This window comes from Cyanistes caeruleus, chromosome 5, assembly GCF_971803275.1.
Source record: "Cyanistes caeruleus chromosome 5, bCyaCae1.hap1.1, whole genome shotgun sequence".
NCBI classification, from domain to species: domain Eukaryota; kingdom Metazoa; phylum Chordata; class Aves; order Passeriformes; family Paridae; genus Cyanistes; species Cyanistes caeruleus.
The window spans coordinates 5,319,772-5,334,888 of NC_141705.1; positions in this window are offsets into that span (position 1 = coordinate 5,319,772).

Genomic DNA, 15,117 nt, shown 5'->3' on the forward strand with positions numbered 1-15,117 from the left:
AATTACTATTCTCACCTCTTCTGCTTGGTGTTTGCTGCTCAGTAGAGAGGTTTTCATATATGATCATCACCATGATAGTTATGACAACCTGGTCAGCAGAGACTGTGATGTTGATACTCAAAAAGTGCACATTCTTTTTCTGTAGTATCTGCTGTGTAACTGTTTTTAAGTTTGTTCCTCGAAGAATGTTCCCTGGCAGCCCAGAAAGCCAAACGTGTCCTGATTTGCATGCAGAGCAGGGTGGGCAGGTGGAGGGAGGGGATTCTGCCTCTCTGCCCTGCTCAGGTGAGACCCCACCTGCAGAGCTGTGTCCAGATCTGGGCCTCCAATAAAAGGGTGTGGAGCTGTTGGAGCAAGCCCAGAAGAGGCCACAGAGATGCTGAGATGCTCTGGAGTCAGGCTGAAAGAGCTGAGTGTGTTCAGCCTGGAGAGGAGAAGGCTTCAGAAAACTTTCCAGCACATTCCAGTGCTCAAAAAGGCTACAGGAGAGCTGGAGAGGGCCTTTGGACAGGGGCATGGAGTGACAGAGCAAGGGGGAATGGCTTTAAACTGACAGAGGGCAGGATTAGATTAGAGATTAAGAATAAATTCTTCACTGTGAGGGTGGTGAGGTACCAGGGAAAGTTGTCCAAAGGAGTTGTGGATGCCCCATTCCTGGCAGTGTCAAAAGCCAGGTAGGATGGGGTTCTGAGCAACCTGGGATAGTGGAAGGTGTCCCTGCCCATGGCAGGAGGTTAGAACAAGATGAGCTTTAAAGCCCCTTCAACACAAACCAGTCTGTGATTCTGTGAGGTTATGATTCTATTTGTTTATGATTCTGTGTTCCATTATTTTAAGATTCCATGATTTTATGATTCCATGATTCTCTGATATAGTTGCCCACATTTTTGGGGGATGTTTGATCTTTCCAGGAATCCCTTCCAGATCTGCAAATCTCTCATGCCAGAAAGGAATTGGTATTGTGTTTTTGTAAAAATAAAACTGTGAGAAAGCTGTACACTTCTGCCTTCACATATCAAGGAACAAGGGGCCTGATATTTTTTGTCTCACTTTGCACCAAAGTTTCTTTAAGTGTCCTCTTTAAGTTTGATCTTGGCTTAGTCAGCTGTAAGCCCACAGAAAACAAAAAATAAAGAAGGAGCAGAAGGGGTGAAGGAAAGCAAATCCTTATGCCAAACTAGATTTCTCAAAATTTGTACAAGCATTAATCAGCACACTGCTGCAAAACAGAACAAATAAGAGCATCATGTTCTTTTGAAAGACCAGTTTAAAGGGTTTTGAACTGACTCAGACAAACACATCCCTCAGGACATCTTTGATTTCCACATTGTTCTCCTGATCACTCAGTGTGTTCCCAGAATGAGAGCTTTCACTGTTTGTCTTCTTTTTCTTACTGGGCATGGTACTTAGGCAGAAAATCTGTCAGAAAGGAATAGCTGCATATAAATGTTATTCTGAGTACGGTTTCTGATACTATAGCTCAGCATGTTTGGAATATTGATCACAGCACTTAAATTTGCAATTAAAATGATAATTTCTTTTCCCACTGATTCTTTGACTAATGTTATGCAAAATACAGCCTAGGATTGACATAAGGGCAATAAAAACTGCACAGAAAAATCTGTACCGAGCTAATTGTTAAACATATGGTCACATGCCATGGAAGGGGGCAGGCAATATGAGCAAGGAGTGAACAGGGACATTGAGTATCTTCATAAAGATGGAGCTTTCATCACTGCTGCTACTTGCATTTTCATTCTTTTCTTCTCTCCTTAATTTCCCCAGAAACTTTTTTTCTTTCCCAAGTTAGAGATGCATTTACATTCTCTCACAGCGGTGCAGGGAGCTGCTGATTCCAACACAGAGAAACCTGAGGTAAATGGAGTTAGAAGTGTGACCCTTGATATTCAGAAATATCATTTTTATGGTATGCCAACAAAAATACAGATGTTAAATTCAAGGAGATCGCATGCAATAACAGCAGGGTCAGTGATGACATATGATCATCATGAATTGTTTGCCCTTATAGATGGTTAAAAGTTGGATTTATCCATGATTTCTTCAGTCTAAGAAGTTTAACTAGAAGGTTTTCTTAGTTTCTTCTTTCTTTTTTTTCTTTCTCTACAAATTTATTCATTTTAGTCTCTTGCCAAGGGAAGCTGTGGATGCCCCATCCCTGGAGTGTTCCTGGCCAGGCTGGATGGGGCTTGGAGCAACCTGGTCTAGTGAAGGGTGTCCCTGGCCATGGCAGGGAGGTGGAAAAAGATGATATTTCAGGTCCCTTCTGACCCAAACTGTTCCATGATTTCCATGATTCTGTGATCTTTGGTGTGCATTAAACACTCACCTATTTCTATTTAGCATAAATCAAACTCTCAGTCAGTGCAGGTTATTTTTTATTTCTACATTTCCTAGAATGTTCTTAGTCCTTGCTTTCCCAAATGTGCAAAAGCACCACTTTCTGATTTTAGTGCATATTCAGAGGTGAAGTGTGTTGGTGATCAATGTGCTCCAGTCCTCCAGTCAATATCCAAGCTGTGGGTCACTCTGTCAGAACCTTTTCATCATTCTTCACAAAACAAGTTTTTCTCAGATTGGCTTCCCCATTCTACTACTTGGTTTCTTTATTGCATCATTAACCAAATCTTATTCATTTACTGCACTGATTCCCCCCACCAATGTTTTAATTCCCCTCACAGCTGATTATCTCTGTCCCATTATTTTGTCTCTCTAATATATTATTTCAGAGCATGCATTGTTTCTTTCCATAGCATGTATAAAAGGATACTTGAAATACTCTTCCCTGAAAAGATAGATAGGATTTTTCATTCTTTGTTTTCCTCCATTTTCTTAAAAAGATAGAAAACAAACCTTTACAATTAACAAATATACACAATGATTTTTTTATATAGCAGAAAAGAAAAAAAAAATTCAAAATCACTTTTGAAAGCCCATCATGGTTTGTTAGTGATTAATATAGTACTATAAATACCTGAAAATTAATTTATATCTCTAATTTTTAAGACAATAAGGTATCTATAATATTTTCTAATATTTTTTTAGTAATAGGGGGACTCATATTGTTTAGGTTATTACAGCAAACACTGCAAATGCATTTAGTCATTATTGACTAATAATCAGTTCCACTCATACCTGTCAAAGGACTAGAATTTCATTACTCCCCTCATTTTTCTTAACTACCTTAATCTTTTCTTTAGCTCCATTATTTCCCCAGGTGACCTCACTCTGGGAAACATCAAGGAACACGGGAACAATAGAGAATTGATCACCTACAATTTTTTGTTGATCCTGTTTTGTCAACACCATCTCTTCCCACTTAGAGAAATAATCATCAGCCTGGTGTAGTAGGAGAGAAATAATCATCAGCCTGGTGTAGTAGGAGAGAAATAATCATCAGCCTTGTGTAGTAGGAGGCCTGGATGAAGCTGGAAATATGAATGAGTGGTAGAAGGAAGCACCAATGAAGTAAATAACTGGCTAAACTTGAATAATTCCTTACTGACTAAGTTTTTATCTTGGACAAAAACCTACTGATAAAAAACAGCTCCTAGCTGCCAGGTCTGTCAGGATGATAACGTGGGATACAGTGCAATAATTTAATGATTTAAATTTAGCTTGCTGAAGCCAAAACCATCTGGTACAAAGGACACATTGGCAGATTGAGTACAGTGAGAATACTGTTCTTCTTGCTGTTATGGTCTGATAACAAAGGAAAAATACGCAACCAAAGCCATTAAAAAATCATTTGCAGTCAATCTCCCAACCAAGTTTGAATAATAAGAGGCAGAGCACTAATTATAATTGTATGGAGTTTCCCAGCAGAGACATTGCAAACCAATTGCCACTTGTCTGCTCTCAAGTATTTTCTGTAAATGCATTCATTTGTGGCATCTTTTCATTTATGTGACAATATTATTACATTTTGTTTTCCCTGGCAATTGTTTTATTGCCATCTGGGAGTCATTAGTGAAACACTTTAGAGAAAGTAAGGACATCTCTGAATATGGCCCTGATTTTAGGTCTGTGTTGAAATGGACTTTTAATAAAATAAAATTGTGCATTCTGGGAATATACACAATCTTAAGATGCTCATTTCGCAGGTAGGACTGGAACAGAAAATTAGAAAAGACTTCACACACAATACAAAGGTATTAAAACTGGAAGCAATATTCCATTTTCATCCTCAACAGGGATATTTTAAAAAGATAAATTTGTTTATTATATAATTATCCCTTTATAGAACTGAGGATTTATCACAGTTGTTTTTGTGGACAACTGGGGCAAGGTTGCTTGACCACATCCACTCCAAAGCCACTTTTCAGTCTATCTGATTTCCCAAAAATGGTCCCTGACATGGGCAGGTTGCTTTTTATTCCTTCTTCTGTAAGACATGGCTTTGCACTATTAAAACTAAATTTCTTTGAACAGATACCTCTTCTAAGTGACTGCAGGCTACGTCACTTTGTCATCCTCAAAATTCATATTTATTATCAAATCACTAATGAAAAAGCTTGAATTCTGTCAGACTAATAACCATTCTTCATAAAAATACCAGATGAACACTCCAAAATGCCACTTCTTGTTTAGTTAATCAGTTGGCAAACGTGAGCTCCATCAAGATTTTCAAATTCTAAGGAGGACATGGGAGTGCAGAGTCCAAATGGCAGAATCACAGAATTGTTATGGTTGGGAAAGACCTCTAAGACCATCAGAGTGAGCCCTGAACCCAGCACCACTGTGTCCACCACTGAACCATGTCCCCAAGTGCCACATCCACAAGTTTTCTGCACACTCCCAGGGATGGTGACTCCACCACTTCCCTGAGGAGGCTGTTCCCATGCTTGGCAACACTTTTAGTGAAGAAATTTTTTTCCAATACCCAATCTAAACCCTCTCTGGGGTAACTTGAGGCCATTTTCTCAAATACTTGTTCTGATGCCTTCAGACTTCGGTGTATCAGCTCCTCACTTTGTTGCATTTTTTTCTCAAACATTTTAGAGATGTGATAAGTCTGGAAACTGGAAACAGCCAACAACCCCAGAGATAACACAGCTGTGAGTAGCAGAGAATATGGAGGGAATGAGACAGAAAGAGAAAAAAAGAGTAGGATGTGGTTAAAGGGAGAAACAAGAGGTTAAAATAACAGGAAGAGAAAAAGTAAAAAATAATTTGTCATGATCAGACCTGGCAATAGGCATGGCAGTCCTTCCTGAAGATGATCTTGTTCTTCATCTTACACTAAGTCTCTCTCATCTCCAGTCTCTCTCATTCCCTCCCTCTCCAGGAAAGAGATTGCACAAGAATGTTGGGATTATCAGCCTGGGGTTCAGAGTTCATTTATCTGTTGCCTCCTGCAGCCCAGGTGTCCCTCTCACCAGCCTACAGGCAGAGTTCTGCTTCTACCCTGAGAGCTCTGGCTCGTGCCAGTCACTTGACTGAGATCATTAACTCCACTGAAAGCAACTCAGAAGCCTCAAGTTATTTGTTCACACCATGTTCTGCAGATTGAGCTTTGAAGTGGAGGATGGATCTGATGAATAGACTACCTGTCAGTTCCCTAACCTGCACTTTCAAATATTTTACTGTCTCTGCAGGAGAATTTAAATCAAAAAAAATAATGAACATAAAAGTGGAAAACAAGAAAAAAAAATCCAAACTCCTGCTGCTGCAAACTCTTTTACATTAACAATTTAATCTAATTTTTGTAATATATCTCAAGAAAGAATGAAAGAACAGAACTGCAAGGTAATGTCAGCCTGGTTAACATTATGAAAATAATAATGGCATAAATTAAGTAAAATAAACTGTACAATAATGAAACTGAAGGGTCATCCATTCTCCCTATCCCACAGAAATTTGTACATCCCATTAACAGTCAGTACTGCTAAATATCTATGTATGGGTGGGTGAGACATGAAAGCAAAAACCAAAATGTTATACTGCTTTGTCATTTTTTTGAAAAATAGTTGATTTGAATATTGTGAGAAAAAAAATTACAATTTGCATAAGGGCATCACAGAGAGCATATGGTTTGGAGATAAGATTTTCTTTTAGAATTATAATCAAGCATGTGCTACTTTATGGCACAGTTATAGAGGGTGATAAATGAATGTATGTTCTGCATATCTGTACAGATTTCTATGATAAGAATTAACTTTGCTGCACTCTTTACCTTTTTCTAAGAAAAGAAATTACTCAATTTCCAGGCATGAATAAACAAACAACTTTTATATATTTGGAGGTAGTTAAAAAAAGGATAGATTAGGCCATCCAATTATAGTGTTGCAAACATTTTCTTCATTTGATGAATTTACAAGGATACAAAATACCTGTGTGAACAAATAAACATTGCCTGTATTCAATTAAACCATTGCTTCCTTCATGTTTTAATTACATAATTAATGTGATAAATTAAACTGTTTCTCAGTGAACCATCCAGTCTAAGCTTAGAATTTACATTAGTGTACTTTGCTATATGTGCACAAAAAGTAATTTGGTTCATGAAATTATCTCTGAATTACTTCCCTGCTTTCATTTCCACTTTAAATGGAAAAAAATATATAATAGACACTAAAACCTAAGTTTCACATTGCTGTACTTTGCAACAGTGGAACATGCAGAAGAGAAGAGATGTTTTTATCATACATGGCCAATATATTTGCCCCACAAATCACGGGCTAATGCCCAAAGAAGATCAGAATAAGATGTCCTAACAGTGCTGGATCCCATCTTTTCCCATACATGGCTCCATTTAACAAAGCTGAATGAAGTGTCCTCCAACAAGGGCACCAAAATGGTTTGCCTGCAGGATTCTTTCCTGTGTACATCAGCACACAATGTGCTCTGGGATTTTTTTATGCTTATTTCCATGTCATTCCCTTAAACTGCTCAATTCCCTCCTTCAGGAGTCTATGGAGAACCTAATTAAGGAGTCAGACAGATTCATGCAAGAAAGGTTCATTAAGAACCAAGCTGCAGATTGCTGAAAGCTGGGAGGGCACACAAAGGAAATGTTGTGTGCTCACTTTTCTCCTGCAATCTGCCCCGGATTTCTGTGTCTAACGCTGTCAGAGAGGTCGCTGCTCCCAGCTGGGAGATGGCTACAGCGCTCAGCTCCAGCAGAGTGAGAATTACAGCCTGTCTCCCAGGGCAGATACATTATTTAACACAACAAGAACAGGCTTTGGGCAACAAAAATCAATCACAGGCATCTGACGGATTATCCTACTTGATTGAAAGGCTCCTCAGACAGGGAGCTGGTCCCTCCTTGGGCTTCAGGACTTCAGCAAATGTAGAGCTGCTACTTTATTTACAGACTTTATTGCTGGTACAAACAGAAGCTGCTAGACATCCTTCTGGAAACTCACTCCCTGTAATTTTCCACTTCCCTGCTCAGCAATATGACGCTATTTGTAGTATTTGCTAAATGTAGAGAATCACAAAATTGTTTGAGTTGGAAGACACCTTTAAGATCTTTGGCCACAGCTGGCTGGAAGCTGAGACCATCCAACCATTCAAAAGAACCTGGGGTAAGAATGGACCACAGAGAAGCTCACAGGGTTCCAGAGCTGGCACAAAACACCTCTGTTGATATCTTTGGTTCTACAGGATCTCATAACCTCACATATCAGGTGATTTTACCAATCTGCAGAGGTGGTAACTAAGACTAAGTGTAAAGGACCATACATATCCATACTCTCCTTCTCAGAAATTGGGGATTAGCAGGAAAAATCTGAAATAAAATTCTGGTAAAAACACCACTAAGATGAAGGATGTGCTCTCCTTGTCACAATTATGTATCACACTTGTCCCTCCCACATTTCCTGACATAATATCACAGAGGAAAATCCTATTGAGGACAAGGCAGAGCTGGGTGGGGTGCAAGTTTGACTGCTGGATTCTGACAGAGCAGGTACAGCTGCTAAAAAGGGGCAGGGGGTGAATAAAGTTATGTTGGAGTAGGCTTCAGGATCATTGACACTCCTGGAGCACCACCTGTTGATCCTACCCACCCAATGAAATTGCCACCTTACACCTTGTCTCTCAGGCATTAGATAAAGTCACCACTCCTGGAATCTCAGAAGGAAACACCATCCCAGATGTTCATTAAAACAAATCAAATTATCAGTTATTTTTAATTATATTTGAAGATGGAGTAATTCATAAAAAGGTGGAAGATTGCACATAATACTCGCAGAAGGGCTTTCTTTTCTCCTTGTCCCAGGAAGATGGGACAATACAAGTGGTGTTTCTGTTAATAAAAGTGAACACATGTGAAATCTGGAATGAGAAACATGTGGTGAGGCTTTACAAGCTTTTACTGCCTCTTTGGTACATGTGATTAAATCAGTGTAGTCTGCATTAAAACCAAGAAGTTTTCGCCATACAGAACCAACTAAAACATCAGAGACAACGTTTCAACCACTTGAAATGAATTCTTACCTTTCTACAACAAAACATGGAAAAGAAATAGAGGGGAAGAGAGAATCAAACAACCAAAACCAAAACCAAAGCTGCAGGATCTTCCAAGATATTGAAGTCTCAGTTCCTCTGAAGCTGAGCGCACTTTAAGGACAATTGGTGGATTACACATTTGTGTTTAGGGTAAAGTCTCAGGAAAATAATTTCCTTTGGGAGGGAGAGTTAAGGTGCAAAAGAGGGGGATAACAGGGCCTGCCCCTGTCAGCAGGAAATTTAGAAGCTAAAGGGCAGATTACAAATGGCCTCTAGAGAAGTAGTATAAGAAGCAGAAGTAGATTATATAATCCCAGATGTTTTAGGGACAGAATTGGTATTTCAGAGACTGTAAATGTTTGGCAAAACTGAAAACATTTAATCAAAAACCTGTGTCACACTGAAATGTTTATGGGAATATCACAGAAAGAATATAGACAAAATAGACATTCTCTGTGGCTAAAAACACATTTGAAAGAAATAACATTGTAAGAGTGCAAGAAAAGCTTCACTCTGTATTCAAACTTCAAATTTTCCCCAAAAAATTTAAAACAGTCTGAACACCGTGGATTTCTTTACAGCTCAAGGCCATCTTGGCATTTATCTCCTGTGTGCCAAATATTTTCTTTCCTCATAACGTGGTGCATTGATGAGATCAAATTCCTGATAACCTTATGAGCAGCACGCCCTGCTTTCCCCTGATGCCTCAGGTGCCACCAAAGCTTTGTCTAAGCAACCCCAAGTTAGGAGTTATAGTAACACCATGTTTTTAACTCTACACTTCAGGATTCTGAAACCTAGATAAAATACCTGCTTTGGCCCAGTTTAACCTGACTTCCATCCTTGTGTTGCTGCAGTACCCTCGGAGGCAGCTGAGCAGGTACGGGGTGCTCACCCTGCTTCCAGCATCTAATCTCGATGCCAGAATTGGATCCTGGAAGCTTCACTCGATGTTTCCTCAGCTCCTCACTCTGTGGCCAAGGTTATGTGCCCTGAATCAGTGAAAGCAAACCCTCCTTTGTTCCCCAGAGATCCTCAGCTGCTCTCAAGTCAAGTGTGCGTATGGTGTAAAGCAGTTTCTATCTCCATGTGTGGTTTTCATCCTGCAGTTGAGAAAATTTCTTTCATTTTCTCTCTATTCAGCTGTTACCAGGCAAGAAGAAATACTTGACACAGACTGAAAGCTTTTTATTTGAATTCTTGTGTAACCTTCTCTTTTATCAATTTGTCGTTTTGCTGATAAGCCTCTCATGCACCAAGGCATTTATTAGAATCATTATCAGAGAGCTCTCAGATTATTTTGTTGTCATGACAAACCGAGTTGTGCTCTGCCCAGCCTGATGGATGGGCTGGATATTTTTATACTCCTCTGGAAGACAGAGCCTAGTGGTTTTGACACTCGTGTTCCTTCCTTGATATGTAAAACGAAGGCCAAGCATGGGTAGATTGTAGGAAACAATAACTTCATTGGCATCAAAGAAAAGCACCCAGAACTGAAGTGGGAACTACTGAACGCAGATCTAAACTGAGGAGTTTTAAACAGCTCATCACTTTGGGGAAGGATAAATTGCCTATAAATTTATCTGCCCAATAGCTTGACATTCAGTCCCTGCAAAGCAAGATACATCTCAATGTTTAAGACTGTAGGGAGAACCCAAATGGCAACTTAAACTTCACACCAAGGCTTAGCTTCATCCTGATAAAGGTGAGATCAACACCTGAGCAAATCCTCTAAACTCCCTTTAGACTCCATGGAGGGTTTTTTTAACACACACAATAGAACTGAGCAAGAAATTCACATCATCCTCAGTCAGAAACCTGCCTTTATTTCTGCAGATGAATCTCACCCAAACTCCACATTGATGGTTCAGCTATGCCGAGTCTGGTACGGAGTGATGGGAGAGCCAAGGACCTGAGAGAGCCAAGGGTTTGTTCATTCTTCATTCTCCTGCCTGTGCCATCAAGGAAGAGCCCTGAGCAGCCAGCTCAGCCTCCTGCTCTGCAGAGAGCAGTCCATGAAGGGTGAGAAGTTATCTTTGTTCCTCCAGCTTTCAGGGGAGCATAAAAAATATCTTTAAACACAAAAGGAAACTTTTAATTCCCCTTCTTATTGTCAATTAATTATTTTTTAGCTCAAAGGAAAATTTCTCTGAGGGCTTCTGGTTTCTCTTATCTTTGTGAGGCTCTGTTGGGAATATCTGGGCATGACCAGTGAATTTTTTTTTCACATTATCTTAGTCTTTCTGAGGTTCTTTTTATGCCTCTGTAAAGCTGTGAACCAGTGGGTATGTACTGGATTTATGTCTTTGCCAACATTACATTGGTTTAGGAGCTATCCTGATCATAAGTCTATGCATTTAAATTACAGAGTGTTTGGGCCAAATTCTATAAAAGACAGGTGATAAAATAAATTTTGTGCTTCAGGGTCATTATGGCTGTCTGTAAAGTTATAGCCAGCATTGGACAGACATCAGTGTCTACTTTCAATTTCCACCCAAGGCCCTCTAATGCTGCTCTGCAGATGCTGTGGAAGCAGTCAGTGAACACAAGCTGACTAGCAGCTGTCACTGCACCATGTTGCCCTTTTCCAGACATGATTTTGTCATGCTGAACTGAAAAATCCCCTCCTGATATACTCAGGAGTTCATCAGTATTTGTTTTTGCTGAATCCAAATGCAGAATGAGAGTCTGGAAAAGCTAAGCAAGGAGTTGGGGAGAATGATACAACAGAAACCTGTCCTAAAGAGTTTGTGTCTGCCAGCTACAGAATAAGAAATAACCCTAAAACTCACCATTCCTTACTTGTCTCCACAAACCCCATTTCTCACACACCTGTCCCTATTTTAAAAGTAGGGTTTCACAGGACCTCTTTTCCAAGCTAAAGTAATTTTTAATTCCAAATAAAATATTCAGATGTTGCCACCAAAAATTGGCAAGCCTGTGCTCATGCTTATGCCAAAATACTGTTATAAAACATGTTGAGTCTCATCTCCCTTTCCCTTCCTTGTTTCTTTAGTTCCCCTGGGCTTTGGGACAAGGTTTTGATATTTAACATCTTCACGTGTGTGATACAGAGCAAAGAAACCTAATGAGCACATTAAATATTCAATAGCTATCATTCAGTGCCTCCATCTGTAATATTATTTGATATAAAATATGGGCACTTTCCCCGGTCCACTGAAAATTATCCAACTTTCATCTCTTCTGTATATTTTTATTCATTAACCATTAAGTTTTGTGGGTTTTTTTCCCATGTGATATGCACACTCTAGACTTAAACCTGAAAGAAGTTGTTGTGCTTCTAAAATATAATTGTAAATAAATAAATGTGGACTTCACTGGGGGGGGGGGTGTTTGGTTGTTGTTGTTTTGCTTTTTCCCAGAATCATGAATATCTGCAAATGTAAAAGTAATATTACAAATTATTAATGGAAAATGCAGCATCATTTATAATTAAACATGCACATAGTTTATCATTTTGGGGACAGTATACCAAAAAAATAATCCCCCTGTTAGAGAACTCAAATAAATTCAAGTTTTCCTTAAACTGTGACAGACTAAACAATAGGGTTTTTGCTGATATTATTGAGTGCAAACAATTTGAATAACACAATGTTTGACAAGCATCAGCCCACTGATTTATTCTTACAGATAACCTTCAGTGCAGCTAATGGATCAGGCATTCCTGAAATATGGAGGAACTCAGCATTTACTGATGAGCTGAGTCCATTAATCCTAAATAAATTACAGTGTATCAAATGCATAGAGACAATTAATCATGGTGTATTTATAATGTATAAAAAGCTCATGGTGACACTCCCTGGTGACAATTCATAAATACATTTTTAATTTAAGTTAGAGAAGTTATGGAGGTCAAGTCACTACAAAGAAATTACTGCAAACTTTTTTATTATATATAATTACCAGATAATATTATTTACAATTTGAGCACCAAGAGACTCTGACATGATTCACAATTCTGGGTCACAGATGAATATGTAAAACACAGTCCCAGTCCTAAAGAGTTTACCAATGAATATGGTAAAACAATAAAACATTTATTTTCAGTCCTCAATAGATACATGAAATCAGATTAACATGTAAAAGGTGCTTCAATTAACCTAAATTAGAGCCCATTTTCAGTGAGAAAAAGTGGTATTCATCACTAGAGTTGTTTCTATTGTCAATAATGATAATATGTAGCAGTTTTGAGCCTCTAAGTGTTTTACCAACATTAGGTAATAAACCTGCTATCATCATAAAATCACTTTCAGGCAGATGAATATTCATTTTGCTCATTACTTAGGTAAAGAAAAAAAATTATGAGTTTATGGAGGAAGAAATAATTAGAATAAACCACAAGCAAAAAGAAAAGGTGACTATTAACCCTAGATTAACTATCATGTCGTGCCTGACAACATCAGAACACAAATTAATTTAGTGAGATTTAAACATGCAGCCCACCAGCTACCCTTTGATGTCAGATTTATGAGAAAGTGTCAGAAGGCTTTTCTGGTTTTGTTTGGCTATGCTTCTGGTTTTTTTCTGCCATGTGACTTGATCTAATAAGATATATTATCTCTCCTTGCAAAATTAATGTAATTTATTCAATGACTCCTTCCTGCCCTTTATAAGAGAGTTCAGTCTTAGCTTGCCCCACTTAGAGAGGTCCCTCATTAGAAAAATAAAATAGCCAGTATGTGGAGATTGAGGTAAGGGACTAAAACTGGGAGCAGAATAGAAATAAATCCATTAATTCTGTTTTCCAGCATACTGGGGGGAGAAAATTAAAAACAATAATAATTAAAAGAAGGAGTAAATATAAAAGGGTCAAGCCACCAGATAAATTTTCTATTGATTACAAGCCCTATGACTCAGAGAAATATCAGTCATTTTTGCCCTTCCTTTTGGAGTGTTCCTTTCTGCTCTCTTGGCATGCCCTGACATCACCCAACAAAGCTTCTGTTCTTTTACAGTTTCCAAAGTTATGTGTCCATATGCTTTTTGATTTGTACTTTGGTATTTTGCAACAAAGATCAGGTTTGCCAAGCAGGTTTCTAAAAATCATTATACTTATCCTAGATTTCAGTTGCCCTGGACTGGACCAGTGCCTTTGATTTTAGTCACATTTCAGAGTGAACTCCATCTATTAGATTAATACATCATTAATACAGGCAGAATTTTCTTAAGCTTCTTATGATGAAATTATTGAAATTAATATGAATGAATCTCAGCCAGCCAAGGCCTTGAGGAGGATTTGTTTCCCCTTTTTTTTTCGAGTCATTAAATGTTTACCCATCTATAAATGTAATAAAGAAACACCTCTCATGAATTGTGATGTGTTTTTTCAGATTAAATTGTTTTGAAGACACCCAGCCTGAAGACCAAATTCATCCCTCTGCCTCTTATTTTAAGCCCAAGTGCTTTCCTTGGCTCCATGCAGCAGAACAAATTCAAGACATTCCTCTCTCTGACTGCAGAAAAGGCTTCTTCTATGAATATGGATGTGAGATTTAATTTTAAAATATCACCAGAGATCATTTCCTTCTCATCATTGTATCTGCTCATGGAACTGAACTAAAACTCAGAAACATTTAAAGACTTTTACAGGTCGTGAACAAGTATTTGGCTGAGCCAACCAGCAAAACTATTTATATTTCTTAAATTTCTGCTTTCAAAAACACCTACTGTTCTCTGTTTTGTTTTTTTCCTCTTTCCTCCTTATTCCATAAACAACAAGGAAAAAGGTCATTGTACTTCAGCTACAAACATTCTTCTTGGTGCCTATTTTTGGGAAATATTATCAGGCCTCAGAGTTCTGGAAAAATCTCCAAATTCTCTGTTTTTCATAGTGCTTCAGAGTTAGAAAGGTGTGATCCTCTTTCAAAAAATACTGTATTTTCTCAGTCTGATTTTATAAGAAATTAATCTCTCTAATTCAAGAATTTGTTAATGAGAAATATTAAGTTTGATTTAGATCTATGAAAATATTGAAATCATTTGAAAATGGGAAGTCAGATGCCTGAGACACCAATAGACTACATTGTGCTGGCTAATTTAAAATAATTAATGTAGCTGTTAGTTAAAAATTCCTATAAAAATTCCTCTGAAGGTAAATAAGCGCTTTTAAAACATTCATTTCCCTGGGTTTTTCTTTTTTTAAGGGCCTAGCAAAATCTAGTAGAGTACATATAGTAAAGCAATTATATTTCATTTGGCATGAAAAAAATTAAATTGTTTCAGGTTCTTGAGTTCTAAACTTTCATTTATTCAAACTGTCTGCCACTGAGGAATGGTTTGGAAGGATCACATTGATCACCTGGAGGTTTGGCCAGGGATCTGTTTGTGAAAAGGCATAAGAAGCAAGTATTTAGCAGAAGCAATTTTTATTTTTCTGAAGCTCTATACTTCACAAGGAAAAGGCTTCAAGGGCTTTGACATCCTCACTTTCATTGTGTCTGAACAGAAGACAAGTGCAGGAATCCTCCTGAGTGTTCAAAGAGGAAAGTACATCTAAAGGAAAAATATACTGCCCTTGCTGTGTGGTGGTACAAGAGAGAGTGCAGGACTGAAAGATGGGCACGTTTAACACAAATTTTCCTTTATTACAACGACACCTAAAACTCATGGCTTTCACTGTGT